This window comes from Mustela nivalis, assembly GCF_964662115.1.
Source record: "Mustela nivalis genome assembly, chromosome: 6".
Taxonomy (NCBI): domain Eukaryota; kingdom Metazoa; phylum Chordata; class Mammalia; order Carnivora; family Mustelidae; genus Mustela; species Mustela nivalis.
This window is the reverse complement of record NC_139025.1, coordinates 20690333-20715526: the sequence shown is the minus strand read 5'-3', so window position 1 is coordinate 20715526 and position 25194 is coordinate 20690333. Positions and strand designations below refer to the sequence as shown.

The window sequence follows — 25194 nt, the reverse complement described above, 5'->3', positions numbered from 1 at the left end:
GATAGTTAAAAAGAAGTGTAAAAATCATTCCCCAGTTTCTTGTGTGAGCTTGAATAAATAGTAGTACTATTAGACGGGGAAGACTCAGAAGAACTACTTTTTGGGAGAATAGATTGAGATTAGTTTTGGACTAATTAGATGTAAGGTGCATATGAAATATGAACATAAAATATGTACATAAAGATGAATATGTTGATTGGTGGGTATATAGGTATATACATATGGTCTTTGTTGAAGGCTAGTAGCAAAGTTATTTTAGCTTAATTAACATACTAATGGTAAATAAAAATATGCAGAGAAGTTGCATCATCTAGGGACATTTTATAGTTTTATTTAAGAACAGAACTAGAACTAAGTTTTGGGGAATTCCATTACTTCCTGGAGAGATAGACCAGGATGAGTTGGGGAAGTTGAGAAGAAATAGAGATGTCTATGGTACGAGGAAACAGGAGATTATAGTGTCCTGAAATCAAGAGCAGAGGATGTTTCCAGCAGGAAGGATGGTGCTAAATACCACAGAAAGTCAGATAAATACAGCAAGTCCAATTAAATTTGATGGCATTTGGTGACCTTGGCAAGAACCATTTCAGGAGATTTGTGGTAGGGTAGAGGACAAGATTCTGAAGAACTAATAAAACAGAGAAAGCTGCTAAATTAGAAGTAGTGTCTGTGAATAAAAATATAGAGAAGTAGCTGCTGGCTACAGTTAAAGGGGATTTTGCCTGTTTAAAAGAAGAGAAAGTTGAGAATGTTTAAATGTTGATAGCAAAGAATCCACAGAGAGATGAAGGATGATGATGAGTTAATGATGTGAGGTAGTCCATAGGTAGGTTCTCAAGAAGGCAGGACTATTGGGGGCACATGGGTGGCTTAGTCAGTTAACTGTCTCACTCTTGATTTCATGATCTCAGGGCTGTGAGACTGAGCCCCAAATGAGCCCCATGTCAGGCTCCACACTGGACATGGAGTCTGCTTAAGATTCTCTCTCTTCCTCTCCCTCTGCCCCTCCCCCCTGCCCTACTCTCTTTTGCACATGCTCTCTCTCTCCCCCTCTCTAAAAAAGAAAAAAAAGGAAAAAGAAGGGAGGATCGTTAAAAAATCCATGAGACAGGTAAAAGAATGATCTTCTTAAATAAAGAGATCATCCATTTTTCACTGTGGAAGGATACATGCCTTGATGCACTCTCTTAGGTTTGCTGTTTGTGAAGGTTTGGGTTTTCTCTGTGAAGCAGGAGGATGAAGTCACTGACTGAAAAGGCTTTGGTAGGTAGGGGGTGGGGGTGCTGGAGATTTAAGGAGAGTAGAAAGTTGGGTGTATTACTTATGATGACTGGAAGGAGTCAACAAAATAGACATTGCATTATTGCTGGATGGTATGGAGAGCTTGGTGTCTGTGAGTGCAGGAGGGAGTATTGAGGGAGAAACAAACAAGCAATGTTATGGATCATCAGTGCAGATGACTGGGGCAGTAAACCTAACATGAAGAGGTGATGGGTTGAGAATAAGGTCACTTACAACCCTTATTTCCAAGAGGAGGCTAAAATTAGTAAAATCATCTTCCATGGAAGAATTTGAGAAGGACTTGATGGTTAGGAGTGACGATTGCCAAATATTCATCTTTATCTTCCCACAAGACGAGACGGTGTTTCCGGTTCTGTTCTGTTATAAAGAGTGAGCCAAGGACAGTTTTGTAGAACCAGGATTCCTACCTTGGTTTCCTCCTCCAGCTGCCTGGTGCTAACAGCTTGGAGTATTTTCTTACAGTCATATGATTGGTAACTACAATTCAGAGCAAGACTCCAGACAGGAATTTGTGCCAACCAATTAGAAAAGGTCATCACACTAATCCTAAACTGTACTAGGGGTAGGGAGAGATGCAACTGGCAAGGCTAATTTTGTCATGTGGCATGCAAGGGCATGTGGCAAGCCAGTGGTCCCACCTTATCTTGGCTAAGAGCCTATAATCCTTGGTTATGGTCAGATGTAGGGGGAAGGGAGGACTCACACTAAAAATCACCATGAAGTTAACTGTATTCAAGAGCAAGCCTTCAAGTTTCCCTAGCCATAAAGAGTTCCGGAATGCTATGGCAGACTTGCTGAATTATCCTCCTCCTCATCGCTTGGTGAGACTGTGTGTGTGTGTACCTTGGCAACCTCAGTTACCCTGTGACACGTTGCAGTGGGAACATTTATCACATTATGTGCTGAGAAAAGTAAAAGAAATGGGAGTTGGCTGAACCGAACAAAGTAAAGCCGGGATTGTTGATCAAGGAGTCAAATTGCTAACTCTCAGATAATACCCATGTGGTGAATGTGTTTGTCACTGGATTAAAATATTAGGTGTGTTTTTCTCTCTATGTGTTTTAAAGAAAACTAGTTGTCTTAAAATGTTGTAAAGAGATTTGCTTTGTGACAGGGTGTAAATCAACACATGTGGTGGAAAATCAGAATGTATTTTAATTAATATTAATCTCCTATGCTTCTTAAATGCCCAGGATTTGGAAGTGACGCAAGCTCATTTTTGATTAGGAGGTTTGAAAACATTTTACTTTCAAGTAATTGACTCAGGGTAATAATGGTTGAAGGCATTACTACTTGGTCATGGCAATAATAATGACAATGATAATAATTATTATAGCTTCTGTTTATTACTTACTTTGTGCAAGGCATTATATCATCCAAGCCATACAATAACCTTATAACCTGGTACTGTTATTTTATGCTAATTATTTTACGGAAGTCTTGTTTAACCAGCAAGAAAACTGGGCAGTACTAAATGTCTGGCTAGAATTCACACCAGGGTATATTTTTCTCTAGAGTCTATGCTCTGCTATGTTCTGCCATCTTCTCTGTGACATTTTAGTCTCCATGCCTCAGTTTCCTCTGTATAAAATAAGAATAATTAAACATTAATTTCGTTGGGATTTAAGGACTGAATGAGACAATACATGTAAAATTCAATGCCAAGTGCATAGAAAATATTCAAGCAAATTTTAGTTGCATGAATGCCCTAGAGTAAATAATGGATCCATTAGAAGTTTTGTTGCTTTTGTGTTGTCTGTCCTGATAAGCTGTCAGTTTGCACTTTGACTTGCTTTTCTTGCAGTAGCTTTTCTTGCAGTAAGAGGGCTGACCTATCCACAAACACTTTCTTGGGATCAAAAGCTCAGATCAACTAGTTGGTGCATGGGGCTACAGTTATAAAAATAGAATAAAGTAAAGTCTAAATGGCCTAAAAGAAAACTAGATTCTTAGCTGCCGTTTTATAACAATATGCTGTATTTAGCCGAAAAGAAAAAAAGCCTATAAAAAGAACAGTGTTTAGCAACAGGCTTTTTGAGAAGGGTCTGGTTAGTTAAAACCACAGCTTTCTAAAGTGGGTTAGCAAAATCAGGACCAACATAAGAGAACCTGTGAGCATGCATTCCTGTGAGGATTTCTAGGATAGGAGGTCATCTGCCTCATCTTTGTGTTCCCAATATGTTTGGGAAGTTACCATTTCAAATCTTACTTGGGAGTACTACTCAGCAACAAAGAGGAAGGAATTGATACATGGTAAAATATGAATGGGTTTTAAAATAATTATGCCCAGTGAAAGAAGTCAGACAAAGTAGGACATTATTTTGATTGTCAGATAAAATAGGACATTATTATGATTCCATTTATATACAATTCCAGAAAATGAAAATTAATCTGTGGTGACACAAAGTAAATCAGTAGTTGCCTTGATACAGAGTGGGGTGGAGGAGCATTATAAAGAGGAATAGAGAAAGTTTTAGAGAGTGATAGTTTCACCAATGTATCAAACTGATCAAAACTTACCAAAACTTATCAAACTATACACTTTAAATATGTGTTTATTATACTTCAATTACACCTCAATAAAGCAGTTTAAAAAATTTCACAGGATAATTTAAAAGATTCTTTTTTAAAATTGTAACTTTATTATTTTTTCTTTTAAATCTATTGTCAATCCTTTTTTTTTTTAAGATTTTATTTATTTATTTGAGAGAGAGAAAGAGACACAGATAGTGACAGAGAACACAAGCTGGTTGGAGAGAGAGAAGCAGGCTCCCTGCTGAGCAGGGATTCCCAGGACCCTGGGATCATGACCTGAGCAGACACTTAACCAACAAAGCCACCCAGATGTCCCTATTGTAGATTCTTATTTGAAAGAATTTTGTGTTTTCTGATAACCTCAAATTTCTGCATTGATTTTAGAATTAGCTATCAGATTTCCCTTACTCACTTATACACATCTTTGTACTCTCCAACCTGCACACACAGGTAAACACAGAAACCAGTTAACAATTTGACGAGCTGCACTGAAAGTATACATTAATTTTGGAAGAAAAGACATTTTTATGATATTGAGTATCATGAACCATGAGTTTGGTATATCTCCATTTATTTAGATCTCCTTTAATTGTCTTTCAAAAGTTTTACAATTTTCTCCATAGGTCTTATATGTTTCTCAATATTTATAATTGTATTACTATTGAAAGGATATTATTTTTGAAAAATAATTTTTCTGTTGAAAGCTTATACAAATGCAGTTAGTTTTTATACACTGATTTTTAATCAGTAATCTTTTATTAATCCTTTTAGAGTCTTTGATTCTTTCAGGTTACCTAAGTAGCCAATGATAGTCTATGAATACTAAGGGTATTTATGCATTTTTGCTGATTCTCATGACTTTCATTTCTTTCTCTTGCCTCAGTATTTGGGCTGGTTTCTTTAAAACAATGTTAAACATAAATGGTGATTATTTCTTTTCTTCTTACTCTGATTCCTAATCTTAAAGGAAATGATTGCAGTACTTTATCACTACTTTATCACTGAGTATGAGTTTATTTTGTAGGAAGATTTTAAATCACAGATTCAATTTTTTAAAAGTTATAGGACTATTAATTTTCTGATCTTTCATTAATCGATTTTACTAAGTTACATTTTCCTAGCATTTGTTTTCAAATTTGTTGGCATAAAGTTGGTCATGAAAGTCTTGCTACTTTTAAAATATCTACAGCATTTTAAATTATATTTATTTGATTCCAAATTTTGCTTATGAAAGCATTCTCTTTTTTCTTGACAAACTTTGAATTTTTACCAATTTTAAAACTTTATAAGAACTTTTAACTTATGTTGAAGTTTTATAAGTTTTTAAGAATTAATAAAATTAAGTTTATAAGAATTTTATAATTATAGAAGTAACTTTGTATTTGCAGATCATTTCTATTTTATATGCTTTCTAAATCTGAACTACTAGGAGAGAACTTCTTTCCTATTATTGTAGATAAATTGCTCAATGCTAAGTCTAACTTCTTCATCTGTGCATTAAGTTTTATACTTTTCTCCTACTCAAAGACATTGGTCTGCCAATTCTCCTCTTTCCCTGAATCATCATGTTCCCCCTGTTATTGGAACATTTCCATCAATGTAAAATATGCCATTATTTTTTCATCTTACAACAATAACAACAAACAACATCCTCTTGACTTCACTGTTGTTTTTTTTTTTTTCCAGCTGCTGTCCTATTTCTGTTCTTTTGCAGTAAAACTCTTTTAGAAAGCTGTCTGCACTTGCTGTTTCCAATGTGTCTTCTCATTTTCTTTTTCTTGAATCCAGTCAAATCAGGCTTCTCACCAACCATGGCTCTGAAATTCCGCTCTGGTCACCACATTGCTGAGATCGTGTTACCATCTTTTGATCCTCTTCTTAGTTACCTGATTAGTAGCATTTGACACAACTTGCTCATTCTCTCCTTTGAACCACTTTTCTTCCTTTGGTTCCAGTACAACACATTCAGCTTGTACCCGCCCCCCTGCCCCCCCCCCCCCCGCACTGTATTTCTGGCTACTGCCTCTCAATCTGTTCTGCTAGTTCCTTCTCATGTCATCACTGTCTAAAACTTTAACCCTTAATGGCTTAATCTTTGGAATTTGGACTTTCTTTATCTGTGCCACTTTTTGGTGATATCATCTAGTATCTTGGTTCTAAATATCATCTATATTCTAATGACTCCAAAATTATATTTCCATCTTATTCAGCACACCATTGTTAACTCTACTTTCTACGTGAATACCATAAACCTCCAATGTGACTGGTAGACGTTTTTGGAAGTCAAAACCAGTTCAAAGCCAGTGCCTAATAACTTCTGAAAATCTCAGTTTTTCTTTTTCCTATACTACAGACACAGTGGAAAAAGCTCAAGAAAGATTTGTAGTGTATATATGTGGCAGTGTAGCAGGCTGTATCCTCACATGAAACTGGTCTCTCACTTTAATGAAAGGGTTCTGGAGTTATGCATAGAAACTGGGAGAGAGGCATTGTGTCAACTCATGTCTGATTTCCAACAGCCTGAAAATAATTTATTTTATAGATCAAGTAATATCTTAGTAAGCTATCTGCGCATTTCATTCCTAGAGACCCTGTAATAATCATTTGCCACTGCCAAAGATACCTAAGACAAAATATGCAAACTACCGGTTTATTTCTTCCCCCCATAGGGTCCACTTTGCCTCTGTCAGTTAGGCACTGACACTTGGCCTCTGAAACTGTAGGATCCTATTGCAAATCAGGAGAACATCTCAACAGCAGCATCTTCCATTTTCATACCTTTCCTACAAAGAGCAGCAACCAGGGGGCTCTCTCAGGATTCTGGTTCTCCCCTTACCAATGCACAGCAAGTGTTCTTGAAGCTCTCCAGTGAATGTAGCACAAGTTGAGGGCAGTAATGAGGTGGAAATGTAGGACGTGTAGGTCACATATGATAAATCTGCTCTAATATCCTTATCTCCTCAAGCCTTTTGGAACTGTTCTGCATTTTGCCAGGGAGGTTCTGGCATCTTGATCTCATTAAATGCAGGCTATCGAAAAGTCAAGGGCCACTCAACCAGAATAAGCTATTAGAACCACTTCCAATCAACACATTAAGTACATAAACACCATCAACACATCAAAAGCAATAAATCGGGTGTTTTCCAGAATTCTATTCCAATCTCCTTGGTCTAACATCTTTAGAATCCATTTGGAGTCTTCCCTATCTTTTTCCTGAAATTGCATTGTTCCGATGCAATCAGAAAATCCATCTCACCACAGTCCTTGTTACCTGTAATGCCACAGTAGCTGAAAGGCCATAGTCACTTAGCTTCCCAAGGACCTACCCCAGTGGGCATCTTATCATAATCAATCACAGGTAATGCTTTGATTAATCATATGCCACTGCATGTCATGGGTCACCACCAATCCATTTCCCATTAACAAGGAGCTCAACACTCATGCAAATCCACAAAATGACCAAATTAACCCCAGTATACTATGTTTGATAGTCTGCTTCACAGGATGGTTCCTAGTGCCAATATCTTTATATCAGGGTCCATCAAAAACAAAGCATGGCAGTGTTTTGATTAGTAACTATGACTAAAATTACTCTCTATGTACCAGAAAAAGAAAAAAAAAAAAAACAAAAACAAAAAAGAGAAAGACAATGAGGGAGAGAGAGAGAGAATGAGGGTGTTTCTCTAAAACACTAGGAATGTCTCAGAGGTAGCAGTTGCTGGAAGCAGCCATTCCCTTAAGGATGGGAGAGAGCAAGAGGGAGAGGTTGGAAAATTTAAGTCCCGGAGCTAGGAGGAAGGGCCTGTGGTGCTGGAAGTCAGCTTCTGACTAAGTTGTGCTTAGCTGGTGTTGATATCCTTCATCGGGAGAGGTTGGTGATAAGGATGTTTCTACCAATATTGGAATAATTAAAACTAGACTCAACTGCATTACTGAAAGGGTCTGCTGCTACAAGATGAAAGCACTGCTACAGGGAATGTTCACAGAAATAAGAACAGGCAGGAAGCAAACATGAAACCTACAGCAAACTGGTTGACAGTTTGAGGCTCATTTTTATCTTGCAATCAGACTACACCCCAAAGAAGCTAAAGCATAGAAAATCACCAGTAGGGGGATGCCTGGGTGGCTCAGTTGGTTAAGTGTCTGCCGTTGGCTCAGGTCATGATCCCAGGGTTCTGGGATTGAATCCCTCATGGGCTCCTTGCTCAGTGGGGAGCCTGCTTCTCCCTTCCCTTTGCCTGCGGCTCCCCCCCATGTATGTGCTCTCTCTCTCTCTCTGACAAATAAATAAATAAATAAAATCTTAAAAAAAAAAATCACTGGTAGGGCCTTATAAAGACTAAATTCTTAAAAACAAGAGGAAATAACACACCTACACTACTGACAAAAGAGTGGTAAATGATGTTACCTTTCCATCTGTCTCACTTTGTGGGCATGGTGTAAGAGCAAAACATTCGTATGCATGCATATGTATACAAACGAAATGTTTGGGTTCATCCTTATGGTCACACAATTTAAATTTGTTTCCATAATTTCTTTCTTAAGAAGAAACTGTCAAAAAATTTAGTGAGCATATAATGTCAAAATATCATCTTTTATGTGTATTTATTTACCCCAGCATACACAACCTCCAAAAATAAGGAAGCCAGGGATGGGGGTGTGGAGAACAGAAGAATGATGTACTGTTCTGGGGGATAGTAAACATCTGTGAGATTCAGAACACAGGTCTGCTCCTGAGACTGGGAAAACCAAAGGGGTTCTGAGACCTGGCCCCGACCATTCTGAGTAGTTGGAGACAGCACTGTGTGTGTAGTGCCAATTAAATCAGGCTCCTTGATTGATATATAGGTATATATGTACAGATCTGTGTATGTACCTGTGCATATATGTGCACATAAACACTGTTTGAGTCTGCTTAGGCTGTTATAATAAAATACATATACAGGGTGGCTTGAACAACAGATACTTATTTTTCAGAGTTCTGAAGATGGGAAATCAAAGGTGCCAGCAAGGTCAGGTCCTGGTGAGAGCTGTCTGCCTGGCTTGTGACACCTGTCTTCTCTTTGTGTGTCCTCACCTGGCGGAACGGAGAGTGAGCTCTGGCCTTTCTGCCTCTTCTTATAAGGACACTGAGCCCATCCCAAAGATGGATTCCACCCTTGTGAATTCATCCAGACCGAATTATCTCCCAATGACCCCATTTCCCAATATGATCACATTGAGGGTTAGGGCTTCAATATATGAATTGTGGGGGAACACACTCAGTGCATAGGATACATATGGGTGCACACAACAGGCCCCCCCTTCCCCTCCTGCCCAGGTGATTCTAATGTGCAGCCAGGGTTGCCAGCTATTGCTTTGAAACACTGCGTCTCTGGGGCACCTGCATGGTTCAGTCTTTGAGCATCTGCCTTTGGCTCAGGTTACGATCCCAGGGTCCTGGGATTGAGCCCCGCCTGGGGCTCCCTGCTCTGCGGGAAGCCTGCTTGTCCCTCTCCCACTCCCCCTGCTTGTGTTCCCTCTCTCCCTATTTCTCTTTCTGTCAAAAAATAATAATAATAAAATCTTAAAAACAAACAAAACCCGTGCCTCTCAAGCTTCAGCATGTATTAAAACCACCTGGAGAACTTGTTAATAAATGTTTGGATGGGCTCTACCCCCAGAGTTTCTGACTCTCTAGGTGTCAGCTGGGGCACCAGAATTTGCATTTCTACCACATCTCCAAGTCATGCTTGTGTCGGGATCTTACTTCGAGACAGTTTTAGAAGTTGCTGACCTCGAATGTACACAAGCTGGTAGAAATTAAGTGTAACTACTTCTCATCAGCTCCTGAGTTTAGGAATTCCATCCACACAAATTCTCTTATTGAGTTAACAAGTATTTTTTGAGTGCCTAGTAACGTCTAGGTCCTCTGTTAGGTTCAGGGGATACGCCAGGGAATAAGGCAGACAGAAACCCTGCTCTCTGGGGCTTCTATTCTCTGGGAACCCAAGACTGTCAGTGAGTCTCGCTCCTTTGCATTTCTAAGGCACTACTCACTTTGCTTTGTAAGTATTTTTCTGTTTATCTCCTCACTCAAGGTGGGAGGGACTGAATTATCATTCATTCACTCTTTCATTAGCTTACCAGAAAGTGGGCTTGCTGAGGACATCTAAAGTAAAAACCATAGTCCTCATCCTCAGGATATTCCCTGGGTAGCAGTGAAGACAACAAATGGAAAACTACAAGCCATGGCAATAAATGTGAGAGAAGCTGTAGAAGACTCTATGACCAAATCTCCTCTCCCTGACTGGGACGCCTTTTCCTCAGCTGCTGTCAGTGCTAAGGTAATGCCTTCTACCTGCCACTTGTTTTGGAGCACCATCCCTGACTAATGGAAACCACCTGCCCTGGAGACTGTTGAGAGGTTATCACCTACCTATTACTTCTTGGAGTAAGAATAGACTCCAGCCAGGGGAAGGAGATGGGGAGAAGAAATGGAGTCAAAATAATCTGGGCCAAAAACTAATACGTGGTTAAAGTGACTGGAACACGCTAGGAGAGTATGTGCTCTGGGAGCGAAGTCTGGATGGTGCAGACAATGAATGTTTTTCAGTGACATAGGCAAGCATTTCATGCTATCTGTAGGATTTTAAATGGGTGAGTGGCACGGTCAGATTTCCATTTTTTAAATCATTACCATGGCTTGAAGAAGGGATTGGGGGTCAGGAAAGGTGAGCTTGGATGCACCGGGTTAGTGGTTAACTGTCCTGGCTCTGAAGTCAGACTTCCTGGGTTTGAATCCTTGAACTTCCTCTTAAAATCTGAAATACATTGGTTAAAAATATGTTATTTCTCAGTGCCCTCAGTTTCCGTATCTTTACTTTGGGTTTAAAGGTAGAATTTACTCTTTAAGGTCATGAGGAGAAGTAATTAAACAATTCATGTTGTGTATTTAGAACAGCATCTGGCTCGTAGAAAGTGCTTATTGTCAGCTGTCATTATTTACTGTTTTATTATAACTATTCTTAGCAGTAGCAGAAGTAGCACAGGGAAAGCAGCAGTGATGGCGGTAGTCTGTTGAGGTGAGAAAGGATTGGAAGCTAAACTAGGAAGGTAGCATTGGGAACAGAGCAGGGAAGAATTTTGTGTGATATTTAGGTTTTCAAGTCTTGGTAACAGTTTGAACTTAGAAGTGGGTGAGAAAATAGCTTGAGCTCTTGGTTGGACACGGGGGGTGCCATTTCCTGAGATAGGGCTCCCAGGAGGAGATGCTGATTTTAATGGGGAAGTTGGAGTTTCGTTTTGTATACTATGTATTTTAAACACATTTTAGGGGACATTCCCATGTGTCTTCTTGGAGGCTATATAGGTCTGATGTCAGGGAGATGGACAGACTTAGCCTTGAGAGAACTATTTGATAATCAAGAACATATTTGTGGGCGCCTGGGTGGCTCAGTGTCTTAAGCCTCTGCCTTAGGCTCAGGTCATGATCTCATGATCAAGTCCCACAACAGGCTCTCCGCTCAGTGGGGAGTCTGCTTCCCTCTCTCTTCTCTCTCTTTCTGTCGGCCTCTCTGCCTACTTGTGATCTCTTTCGGTCAGATAAATAAATACAATCTTAAAAAAAAAAACATATTTGCAACTGCTGTATCTATTGAGTGCCCCAAATGTTTTTAAACTATATGAGAAAATAATTAGAAAAAATTGAGAGAAAATAATAGCTTTTAAAAGATTTTAAGCAGAAGACGAGGATGGAGGTTTCAGGACACAGCAAAAAAAGTAATAGAAAAAAAAATGCAGCCTTGGGAAGAATACATGGTACATCATAACTCTTAAATAGAACCAGTAATGTCCACCAGGTCTGTAAAACGACAAAAGTGGACTCACATTGTCTAGGCAATGTCTGCAATGCCCAGACCACAGAGGGAATAGAGAGTATAAAAGGAGGCGTTTTTACCTTTAAAGTTACAGGTGACATTCCAGGTGCAAGGTGAGGAAAACATCTCATGTTCTCTTTGATGAATTTTCTTTTAACACCAGGGCCCAAGCTAAAGTCATTCCACAGTGTGTAAGAAAAGCTCTGTAAGAAAAGCTGACTTGTGTTAGATGTTTTCTTAAAAAAAAAAAAAAAAAAAAAAAAAAAGCAACACACACACACACAAAACCCTCCAAAAAAAAAAAAAAAAACAAAAACAAAAACTGAGAGCATAGCATCATAGAAGGCTACTGTGATCTAGAGATCAACAAGTTAGAAAAAAATCAAAAGGAGGTTCAGTAGAATTGTTTAGGATCAAGAGTTCCCTTTCTCTAGCCAGAATTAGATAAAAATGAAAACTATGTAAGAGGTTTAACAGTATTTTACAAAGCTAACTGTGAAAGACATATGTTACTTTATTTTTGGAATCAGATTAAATTTGGTCCTGAGCTTCTTTACCTAAGAGAGAGAGTGGTAAATTCAGTCTGGGTTCTTACTAGGACTCCCTCCCTGTTTGGAAGTGTAGTGCAGGGACGAAAGTTTTGGCCATGTGTACTTTCCAGAGATTTGGGCTTCATTCTGGTTACCCCTGAAAAGGCCATGCTCCTTTGAAGTCCAGAGGTGCTGTTACTCTTTCCCAAGCAGCTCTTGGAGCACAGGAATCTGAATTTTTAACCCTGAATTTCATACCTGGGGAAAACATACTTTAAGAATGAGGGGGAAATCAAGACATTTTAAAATGAATGGAAACTAAGAGAATTTTTGCCAGCAGATCTACCATAAATTACTAAAGGAAGTTCTTTAAACATAAGTTATGTTTGATGGTTTAAAAAAATTATTACACTGATAAGGCTTTAAATACATGTAGAGGAAATATTATTTCAAGTGCAGGAGAATAAAGGGACATAAAGCTAGGTAAAGTTTCTACACATTACTTGAACTGGTAGAATAACAATACCAAACAGACTCTGATAAGCTTTGTATATATAATGTAGTGACTCTATCAACCATTTAAAAACCTAAACAGAGAAACTAAAAAATGCTATAAATAAATTAAATGGAATTCTGTTATAAAAAAAACTCCACAAGAAGACAAAGAAGAAAACAGAAAAACCTAGAAAACAAACCAAAAAATCACACATGTCCAATTATCTATTTTTTGTTATTGTTGCTTATGCTTTTGGTGTTGTGTTGATGAAATCATTGTCTAATCTAAGTTTGTATAGATTTACACTTATATCTTCTTCTAAGAACTTTATACTTTGATCTCTGATCCATTTGTTAATTTTTGTATATGATGTGAAGTAGGGGTCTAACCTTTGGCATTCTTATTGAAGACCAATAGTGTTTATTTCAGGGTTCTTAATTCTATTCCATTTGTCTATATGTCTATGCTTATACTAGTACCACATTGTCTTGATTGCTATAGTTTACAGTAGCTCTTGAAATTGGGAAATGTGCGTTTTCCAATTTTGTTTTGCTTTTTCAAAATTGTTTTGGCTATTCTCATCCCTTGCATTTTCATATGAATTTTAGGATATGTTTGTTTTTTCTGCAAAAAGACAGCTGGTGTTTTGGTAGGGATTCCATTGAATTTGCAGATCAATTTGGGGAATATTACCATTGTAACAATATTAAATATTCTGATCCACAAACATGGGTGTTTTTGTATTGAATTAGGCCTTTAATTTCTTTCAATGATATTTTGTAGTTTTCAGAGTGTAGGTGTTACATTTCTTAATTCATTTACTCATAAGTATTTTTGATGTTATTTTCAGTGGAATGATTTTCTTGATTTCATTTTTGATTTGGTTATTGCTACTATATAGAAATATAATTAACACTGATATTTTGATATATCTTGCAACCTTGCTGAACTCATTGATTATCTCTGTTTTAACAGTTTTTTAGTGGGTTCCTAGAAGAGTTTCTATGTATAAGATTAGACCATTGGCAAATTGGGACAATTATACTTATTCCTTTCTGATCTAGAGATTTAATTTAATTTACTCACATAATTGCCCTGGCTAAGACCTTTACTACTTTGTTGCATAGAAATAGCAAAAGTAGACATCCTTATCTAGTTTGCAATTTTCACCATTAATTATGTTAGTTGTAGGTTTTTTGTAGATAAGCTTCTGTATATTTTTTTTTGTTTTTAATATTTATTTATTTGTTTATTTATTTATCTTTTTAATCAACATATAATGTATTATTTGCCCAGGGGTACAGGTCTGCAAATCATCAGTCTTATATATTTCACAGCACTTGCCATAGCACATACCCTCCCAATGTCCATCACCCTGACACCCTTTCCTTACTCCCCCTCCGCCCAACAACCCTCAGTTTGTTTCATGAGGTTAAGAGTCTCTTATGGTTTGTCTTCTTCCCGATCCCATCTTGTTTCATTTTTTCCTTCCCTATCATCTAAAACCCCCCACCCTGACTCTCAAATTCCTCATATCAGAGAGATCATATGTTAATTGTCTTTCTCTGATTGACTTATTTCACTCAGCATAATATCCTCTAGTTCCATGCACATTGTTGCAAATGGCAAGATTTCATTTCTTTTGATGGCTGCATTGTACCACATCTTCTTATTCCATTCATCCGTTGATGGACATCAACAATGTCCAGCCTAGGCTCTTTCCATATTTGCTATTGTGAACATTGCTACTATAAACATTTGGGTGTATGTGCTCCTTTGGATCCCTACATTTGTATCTTTAGGGTAAATACCCAGTAGTACCATTACTGAGTCGTAGGGTAACTCTATTTTCAACTTTTCAAGAAACCTCCATACTGTTTTCCAGAGTGGCTGTACCAGTTTGCAGTCATCAACAGTGTAGGAGGGTTCCCCATTCTTCTAATCCTCATCAACACTGTTGTTTCCTGAATTGTTAATTTCAGCCATTCTGACTGGTATGAGATGGTATCTCACTGTGGTTTTGATTTGTATTTCACTGATGCCGGGTGATGTGGAGCACTCTTTCATGTGTCTGTTGGCTATCTGGATGTCTTCCTTGCAGAAATGTCTGTTCATGTCTTCTGCCCATTTCTTAATTGGCTTATTTGTTCTTTGGATGTTGAGTTTGATAAGTACTTTAGATACTTTGGATACTAGGCCTATTTCTGATATGTCATTTGCAAATATCTTCTCTCATTCTGTCAGTTGTCTTTTGGTTTTGTTGACTGTTTTCATTGCTGTGCAAAAGCTTTTGATCTTGATAAAGTCCCAATAGTTCATTTTTGTCCTTGGTTCCCTTGTCTTTGGTGATGTATCTAGAAAGAAGTTACTGTGACTGAGGGTGAAGAGGTGGCTGCCTGTGTTCTCCTCAAGGATTTTGATGGATTCCTGTCTCACATTGAGATCTTTCATCCATTTTGGGTCTATTTTCTTGTGTGGTATAAGGAAATGGTTCAGTTTCATTCTTCTGCATGTGGCTGCCCAATTTTCCCAACACCATTTGCTTAAGAGACTGGCTTTTTTCCATTAAACATTCCTGCTTTGTCAAAGATTAGTTGACCATAGAGTTGAGGGTCCATTTCTGGGCTCTCTATTCTGTTCCATTGATCTTTGTGTCTGTTTTGTGCCATTACCATACTGTCTTGATGATTACAGCTTTATAATAGAGCTTGAAGTCTGGAATTGTGATGCCACCAACCTAGGTTTTCTTTTTCAACATTCCTCTGGCTATTTAGGGTCTTTTCTGGTTTCATATAAATCTTAGAATTATTCGTTCCATTTCTTTGAAAAAAGTCGATGGTATTTTGATAGGGTTTGCATTAACTATGTAGGTTGTTCTAGTAGCACAGACATTTTCACAATATGTTTTCTTTCAGTCCATTAGCATGGAACGTTTTTCCATTTCTTTGTGTCTTCCTCATTTTCTTTCATGAGTACTTTATAGTTTTCTGAGTACAGATTATTTATCTCTTTGGTTGGGTTTATTCCTAGGTATCTTATGGTTTTAGGTACAATTGTAAATGGGATCAAATCCTTAATTTCTTTCTTTTTTAAAAGATTTCATTTATTTATTTATTTATTGGAGAGAGGAAGAGTGAGAGAGAGCATGATAGGGGAGAAGGTCAGAGGAAGAAGTGTACTCCCCATGGAGCTGGGAGCCCAATGTGGAACTCTGGGATCATAACCTGGGCCATTGGCTAGTATTTTGGCAAGAATTTTTACATCCATTTTCATTAAGGATATTGGTCTATAATTCTCCTTTTTGATGGGGTCTTTGTCTGGCTTTGGAATTAAGTTGATGCTAGCCTCATAAAATGAGTTTGGAAGTTTTCCTTCCAATTCTATTTTTTGGAACAGTTTCTTTGGGATGGAATGTTCTGAATATATCTGTGATGTCCATCTCGTCCAGACTGTCATTTAAAGTTTGTATTTCCTTGTTGATCTTTTGCTTAGATGGTCTGTCTGTTTCAATGAGGAAGGTGTTGAAGTCTGCTACAATTATTGTATTAATGTCAATGTGTTTCTTTGATTTTGTTATTAATTGATTTGTATAATTGGCTGCTCCCATGTTAGGGGCATAGATATTTAAAGTTGTTAGATCTCCTTGTTGGACAGACCCTTTAAGTATGGTATCATGTCCTTCTTTATCTCTTATTATAGTCTTTGGCTTAAAACCTCATTTATCTGATAAAAGGATTGCAACCCCAGCTTTCTTTTGATCTACTAGAAGAAATTTCATCCCAAAATTAAAAAAAAAAAAACCTGTATGTATATAAAAAACAAGGTTAAATATATAATGAAGGGACAATTTATGACTTTAACAATGAATATTTTAAAAGATTTTTTAAAAAGATATTGATAAGATACAATAGTTAAAGAACATTAAAATAGGAAAGAGGAAGTTAAAAAACAGAATAAGAAAAAATAAAGTTAAAAAAGTTTAACCTTGAAAGATTAAAGTATCATGGGGAAAAAGCCATGAATTCTATGTGTTGCTTTCCCCTAGCTCTGGAGCTCTGCAGTTGTCATTGATGGGTGAACTTGGTTTTGGCTGGATGTTCTTGCTGATCTTCTGGGGGAGAGGCCTGTTGCAGTGATTCTCAGATGTCTTTGCCAGAGGTGGAATTGCACTATCCTTGCCGGGGCTGGGCTAAGTAGTCTGCTTGGGTTCACTCTTGGTACATTTTTTTCACAAATGCTTTCCATTCAGCACTGGAGGATGGTAATGAAAATGGCGGCCTCCTAGTCTCTGGCCTGTAGAAGCTTAGAACTTGGGGCTCCACTCCTCAGTGTGCCCTCAGAGAAAAGCAGTCAATCCCTCCCATCTCTCTGGTCTCATCCTGTATTCCTACCTCCCCTGGTCTGTGACTGAGCTTTTCTATCTCTGGTGCACAGCCCCATTTGGAGTCTCCCAACCCAGTAGATTCCTTCTGTAAGCTCCTGCACTGCTCCTCCTGGAGGAGGAGTCTCCCCAGATCTGCCACTTATGGAGTACCTGCTCAAAGATCGGTAGCCCGACTGTGCCTCGGATCATGGTTTAAGGTAATCCCCAGTTGAGCACACTCCTTGATTTTGTCTCAGTAGATAGCTTTCTGCTCTGATACTCTGGCAGCTCTGCTACACTCAAACATCCCCGGTCATTCTGTGACCCTGCAGGTCCTGAGACCACACTGTCCTGATGAGGGCTCCACACACCCCACCCCCGGTTTAACCTCTGGAATGCTGTCCCTCAGTGGAGAAGAGTTTTGAAAGTTCTGATTTTGTGCTCCAGTGCTCTACTGCTTGCTGGGAGCCAGCCTGTGCCTCCCTGATCTATCTTCATGTCACTTTGGATTCACTTCTTTGCATGTCCTACCTTCCAGAAAGTGGTGAATTTTCTGGTCTTAGAATTGCTGCTCTTCTTCTCTTCTATCTCTTGTTGCATTTATAGGTGTTCATAATGGTTTGATAACTATCTGGCTGAACTCTTGGGACCCGATGATATTTCAGTCTCCTACTCTTCTGCCATCTTGCTTCTTCCCTTTCGTATATATTTTTAACACCAAGGGGATCATACCAAGTTTGGTAATTTTCAACCTGATTTTTCTCTCAATATGCCACAAACATTTCTCCATATCATTAAATGTTTTTTTTTTTTTCTACATGATGTAATGGGTATATGCTATTCTATTTTATGTTGTACCTTTTAAAACAAATTATTTTGTAATTTCCCTAAGGTTAGTCATTCTAAAAATCAATATAAACCCATGTAGAATGCTTATTTAGGTTAAAACTGAAGAAATAGCATATCTGGTTTCAAAGACCTATACCTATGATAGATTTTTCTAATTCCATTTAATATGTATTATCCCTTTTGATAACATTTAGAATATTTGTATATGTTCTTTATTCAACTTTATTTGAAGTTCTGGGGTATCTGATTATCAAAGATATTTCTAGGTTTTTTTTTTCTTTCTTTTTTTTCTATTCCAGGCAGAGAAGGAGCATCAGAAAGACCCCGAGAATACATTGTTTAAATAATGCAGGATTTGAGGCCATAATATAGTTAGTAAGTTTAATTTCTTTAAGTTTATAGCTGGAATGAATGGATATCTCTTGGTTGTTGAAAAATCATCAGAGTAGTCCCAATAACAATTTGCAACTAGATAGGCATGAATTGACTGAGAAATTAGATATGTTTAGTAGACACTTTTCAGAGGTAGGAGACTATGAGAAACTGAGTTAAAGAATGGGAGGGGAGGAGTCATCCTATAATAATGTGCAGGGGGCAGGGGGACAATGAAAATCTGTGCCTGATGAATCAAACAGGAAAAGGTCATGGTCATTAACTGTGAATAATCTGAGCTTCCAAGCTATTAGTGTTTACTATAATATAAATTTCTATTTGGGGATCACTGTGCCAAAGAAAACATGACTGTGTTTAAAAAAAAAAAAATAGTCCTCACACTGGACTCCATTTTACTTATAGTTGTTTTCCAAGGAAGACTTAAGAGCCTTTTCTAAATGTGACATTTCAAAGCCTAGGGTTCATGTCTATATACAATTTATCTCTTAGCATATATTAAAGGGAAAGATGTGTTATGAAATTTCACTCAACTGTTAGCACAGTCCCTTTAAAATTGGGAAATTCCAAGTTTTCTTGTCAAATATCTACATCTGTATCCCCAGCTCCTTAGCAAGAAATGTAAACACTTAAAATATTAGCTTATTCCAGGCACCTGGGTGGCTCTGACTCTTGATTTCAGCTTAGGTCATGATCTCAGTGTTGTGTTGAGATCTAGCTCTACTTTGGGCTCCAAGCTCAGTGCAGAGTCAGCTTAAGATCCTTCTCTTCCTCCCTCTTTCTCTGCCCTTCCCCAGCTCATGTGCACTCTCTTTCTCCACTCCCTCAATAAATAAACAAATCATTAAAAAAATAAAATATTAGCTCATTTACTAATATTTTTTGAGATGCAGAATGGCAATGCTATGCTAAACCTGGGCAGGACAAAGGTCCTGTGCTTGGAGATTGTACATTCCAAGAATAGAGAAAAAAGTAAAACAAGCTGATGATGATATAATATAAAAATCTGTGGTATAGCCTTATATATCTGAGCTGCTTAAGACCAAGACCAAATTAATATACTGAGTACCTATGCTTTAGAGGAGGTATGGAGGTAGAGGATTGAGAAGCCAGGTTAAACAGGAATGTATCTTGCTGTGCAAGGAGCCAAGTGTTCTGGGTGAGATGGGGCTTGAGATTATAGCCTGAAGTGGTCAGATAGGATCTCTGAAGCCTCTCAATTCCTCAATCAGATCATAAAGCAGGAAGCACATTCATTCTCTCAGTGTATGGGAACAGAAGGGAAGATTTCAGGAGATGAGAGGTGGCTGTAAACACTACCTGAGAAATGCAGTGAAAAACGCTGAAAGCTCTTGGTCAGCATGGTCAGCATGGTCAGCTTGACACCCAAAAGTGTTCCTCACCGCCCTCTGTGGGCATGTTGCTGTCTTCGTTTAGATCCTTGAGCAATCTTCTCAGAGGGGCCTCGCTAAAGGTTGATGGACTGGAAGGGAACCAAGGGTGCTGAAAAACCACTGAAAAACTTTGATCACCATGAAAGGGATCAAATACTGGTGTGCAGCTGCCATGGTGACCTCAGTTTCTATAGCTGAGAGCCTTCCTCTTTTCTGTCATGGCTACTGCTGCAGTAAGATGGCTACCTGGCCATTGGGGAAGACCCTTGTTAGGCAACACTTTCAAGGGCTGCCTGCCTCTTGTCCAATCATTCTTTATACTAATGACCAATCTTTGCAAAACCAGACTTTGAGCAAGTCTGATCCTGCCGACTTGAAGTTTCTGTGTCAAGTTCACACTTTACTGATCATTTTTCAAGTACTTCCATAAACTGTTATGAACCTTATTTCATACAGGGTGTTTTTTTTTTTTTTTTCCCAGATATTTAGTCCTGGCTTCACCTAAGTCAGAATTTTTATTTTTTCTTCTGTGCTTTTGCTCAGCTAGTTCCTTGGCCTCACTCCCCTTGGTTTAGATTCTACTGACCCTTTAAGGTCCAGTCTAAATCCTATTTTTAACTTGAAATTGTAGGCTACATATGTCATCTTATGAATGTTTGTTTTCTTTTCTCTTTGCCAGGGATGAGTCTATGACCTAAGAAAAAAAATGAACTAATTTAACATTCTGGTGAATCCAAGAGTTTCCTATCCTCCCATTTTGCTTTCCATACTGTAAACACTTGACAATGAAAGTCATTCTGAGGATCCTGTAGTACCTTGGACAGTGCTGGGCATCAAGCAGTTAACACACAGGGTGTGCTTGTTGACTGAGGAAGCCATGTTGAAAGATGTCATAAGGGTATACAGTATACGGAAGTGATCAAGAATTGAATGGCACTAGTCAGAAAGAGTTTCCAAGGAGGTAATATAATTTTGCAAGGGTTTTGCCTCTTTTCAAAGATGTAGAATGGGGGATAGTAAAGGAAAAATTCCAAATATTATGTGGTCTGCTCTCTTGTTTGGTATAAACATCCCAGGGAAAAATGGAACCTGGAATATTTGATGGACCCTGCAACTATGACATGTCAACTTGGAATGTGCTTTATTATTTTTTTTATTACTCAGAATCCCTGTGATTTTTAATAGTGGAAATTATCCAAGGGCAAAGAATGTGTGGTCCTTTTGACCAAGAACTAGTTTCCATAAATAAAATAGCTTCCCAATTATCATCTCTTCTGTTTCCAGTCCATTTCTGCCGCCCATAACAATGAAGGACTCCATTAAAAAACATTACTATTTTATTAAAAATATTAGATTGATTTATTATTCCTTTTAATTTCCCAGTAGATTTTGAAGAGATTATGGAACCATTAGCATATGCCCAGAAGCAATGATAATAATAATAGCAGTAAAACCTGCCTCAGCTTTAGTGGTCTCTTCCTTTTTTAAAATGTGAGCCAAATGGGGTCATTGCCTTTACTAATCAGTTATGGCTTTCTGTCTTTCAAATTGATAACGAGGGAGATCATACTTCTCAATACTCTTTTAGGGCATAGTAAACATGAATGTTTGCTGAAGTAAACAGTTCACGCAGGCTACTTAATAGGCATATGCACTAATCAGAGTTCATGAAAAATTTGAGCCAGTTCATTCTTCACTTGTTTCCCTGTGCTCTCTATCCTTTATTAGTCTGGTGAAGCTTAAGAACCATGTCTGTACCAGTTATAAAGCTACTGTTTCTTAGCTGCAAGCTTACTCCTCTAAATTCCACTTTGTGATGCTGAGGATGAGACTTTGCCAACCACGTTTCAGCCTGACCACCTGGCTGCCCATGAGGCTATGCCAATGGAGGCACTAGAGATAAATGAGAAGACTAGGGGCTGAGCAGGGAGGATTTCTCCTTCCTGTTTGTATTGTCTGGGTTTCCTGTTTGTTTCCTAATATGTGCAATACTTCTGCCCCTTAGCATCATGGTATACTTGCATAAGAACAGCTGGATTCATTCTGTTGCTTCTCTAACACTTACGGAGTTGGGTTAGGGTACCACCTCTGCGACCTCAGCCCCAGCTTGTACTCCCTTCTCAGGAGTCTACATTTCAGCTCCTCAGGGTCTTTCCTCTAAGTTTAAAAAGTTCTAACCTCTTACTATTTTCTTTCTTTTTTTTTTTTTTTGGACAGGGCAAGGAGTGTGGTTGCCTCTTGTAATTGTTACCTCTGTGATAATTTAATGCCATGGTAGTAACTACACATACATATTGACTGTTGCTCCTTCTGTTCTAGAACAGGGAGTTGAGTTCTTATGAAGAATACCAAATGGCTATTAAAATATTGGCTATCTGGTCCTTTATACAAAAAGTTTACTGAACCCTGCCTCTGTGTTCCATTCTTGCCTTCTTGCTAACAAGTTTATACTAGAATCTAAAAATCTCATCTTAAATTCCCTCTGTTCAAATAACTCAAATGGTTCTGTTTCCTGCTTGGATCCTGAATGATTAAAAACAAACAGACAAACGAATTGGTTCCACAAGTAGTCCCAGGAAATGGACAACCAAAAATTGGGATTTGGGGATTGGTTTGGTCATGTTCTTGGGCTTGGACACAATGCTTCAATTAGGTGCTAGTAATCCATGGAATGCAGTAGCATCGTGTTTAATCAAATGATCATTTGTGATTGATCATGATAAAGTGAGTGCCTAAGAAGCTACTGACCTTGACCATTAGGACAATAATGATGATGACAAGGACTGTGGTGTGGAATGGATTGTCTGATTGCTCATACAGAAAGAAAATGACAAATTCAGACGCTCAAAGAGGTTCTATTGCCATGCTAAAAGAATATTTTATTTTTTGTAGCTACGGAGCTAACACTGCTGAAAAGCAGATACAAAATTTCAACTGGATAGGATGCAAAATTACAACAAAAGTTAAATTCATAATTTTTTCAAATTTCTCATGTATAATCTCTCAGTCTTACTTGGGAGAAATGCACTCCTATTAGTCTGGTGTAATCTATGAACCCCTCTTGGACTACTTCTTTTAGATGCATAAGATAAAACATAGAGAATCAGAAGTATCTAACGTTGAAATAGAGTATTCAAAATGTTAAACACATTTTTAAGAAATGAATGCTTTAAAGAATAAGATCTAGCAGTAGGTCTTATAAATGCCATAATTTTGAACTCTTTCTTGAGATATCTGCATAAACTGTAATGTAGTATCTTCATATCCACTATTTCTGTTGTTGACAAAGTAATTGGTAATGGTAACACTACTGTGGGTTTTTGCCTACATATATTATCAAAGGAAGTGTTAAGTTTCACTTAGTGGTGAATAAAGATGTTTTTTTCTTCTCCAGTTCAGTAATCTGAATTACATCCATGTATCCCAAACTAAGAATCTCTGTTTTAGTCATATAGGTATTCTTGAGAAGTTACCTGAATAATACCTGAATTAATTAGATGAGAGCCAAAGCTGTGGGGCTCATTTAATCTCCTTTGTACTCTATCTACTTACAACCCATCCTCATATCATTCTCTGTTTTTTAGCCCAGGAATCTCTTCTCCAGGAGACTGGGTGAGTTACATCTTCTATGTACATATATGTAGTACCTTGGACTTTTGCTATCAAAAATCTACTACTTAATCTGAACTGTGCTTTCCCTGTTAAAAACTATGATACTGTACTGCCTATTTGCCTCTCGGTGTTCTCCCCAATAGACTCTATGCCCTCTGTTACTGGAGACTATGTCTGACTTGTTGCCTCTCTAACACAGGAACAACTACCTAGGAGATACTCAATCTGTATTTGTGAATAAACAAGTGAATGAATTGACAAATTCCAAGGTGGAAGTAGTTTTTCTCTTACTCACGGCCAAAGTTTTCAGCTAGGTATTTTATATAAATGTTGCCATGAGTGGAGATAGAAGAGAGAATGTGAACGATGCATCCATACACATCTGCTCACCATTTGAAAAGCAACTCTCTGTTCAGATCCTACTGACAGTGGTATGCTAGACATGTTATGTACTAGGGTGCATGCTGTTGGTTGCCTATGCAGTAACTACTGTTCCATTTTTCCTTGTGGATAGAATTATGATTCATTTTTACAGTATCAGTATGCTATGTATGTTAGGGGAGACTAGGTGTAGGGGTGGGAGAGGAGTCTTGTTCAAGCTAATCTAGTCATAGTAATTCCTTTTGGCAGTGTTTGCTTTAGGCATTAGCATGTGATGCAGTTACGGGCGATGAAACAAGATGGTAAATCTGCTGAGGGGTGTCTAGGAAAAGACAAAAAGAGATCCATGGGAGGCAACATTCCTGTTCCTTTCCTATGGAAGTGATTATATGAGGAGGTGATGCTTAGAGCTCATACAAGCAAAATGTGACAATGAGGGGGAGCAGCTGGCACGCAGAGAGTGGCAGTGTGTAAAAAATGGAAAGAAAGTGCGCCATTGTTGGTATCATTGCGATGCTGTATTAATCAATGTTGTACTTGTTATACAACAGATGTCTTTATTGTTTAAGCCGATTGTTTGACTGGCTCTTTTGTCACTTGTGTCCCAAAGTGTCATAACCACATCATCTTCTTAAGTGTAGGACAGCTTTACAAATGCTCATAGACAAATGTGTTAGGGGTTCCTTTCTGCCTGAGATTTCAATACTTGAGAGTTGCAGAGATCTGCCATAGGATACTGGAATTTTTTTTTTAGAGATCCAAAGCTCTAGCAGACAAATTTGGAGAGTGGGTAGCGTGCCAGCCATTTGTGAAGCTCATCAAATGAGGGCATTTAAAGCTGAGTGATAAGCCTTTGTAGGTGAACTAATGCCAAAATCCTTTTCAAACCCCAGTATTCTATGGCAAGGCATTCTTGCAGCATGTTATGTGTTACCATGTTATGAAACTGGCTTTGACATTTGGATGTCTACCACTTGGTGAGTGGTTAGTTATAAAATGCTATTGGTTCAACACATTATACTTCTGGAATAAAGCCTGGACTTCTGGGATCTTTTTAGTGGCTGGTTTATTTGTATTTCCAAGGCCATTTTTCCAATAAGCCAACACAATCAAATTACATGCAGCTTTGAAGACATTCTACCTTACAGTTTGACATTTTAATTAGGACTTTAAAGAGATAATAATCACTGCCCACAACTTCCCTAATGTTACCTAGAAATGGGTCAGTTAATTAGGATCCCAGAAAAACCACTGCATACATTTCTTTTTAATTGTTTTTCCAAACTTCCATCACCACATCTCTTGGCTTCAACTCAGACCAAATCAAACAAACAGCAGGGAAGGGTTCAATCTCCAGACTTCTGAAAAATCCAAGCGTGCAAATAAGGAAGTCAGTTTGTGTCCATCATCTAAAACTGGATGTTTCACTCTGCATAAGATATTTTTCTTTCATTTCAAGATTGCTTTTGAAAGGAAAACCATG

The 25194-nt window shown here is 38.1% G+C and overlaps 1 protein-coding gene across 8 annotated transcripts in view; it reads left to right on the top strand.

Moving 5' to 3' along the window:
* Positions 1–2011: 2011 nt before the first annotated feature.
* DIO2 (iodothyronine deiodinase 2) overlaps positions 2012–25194 on the top strand; it is a 202594-nt gene continuing 179411 nt past the window's right edge. For all 8 annotated transcript variants that reach the window (XM_082736340.1, XM_082736345.1, XM_082736344.1 and 5 more), the window contains exon 1: positions 2012–2123. The gene's annotated coding sequence lies outside the window, so the exon portion shown is untranslated. The remainder of the gene's footprint in view (positions 2124–25194) is intronic.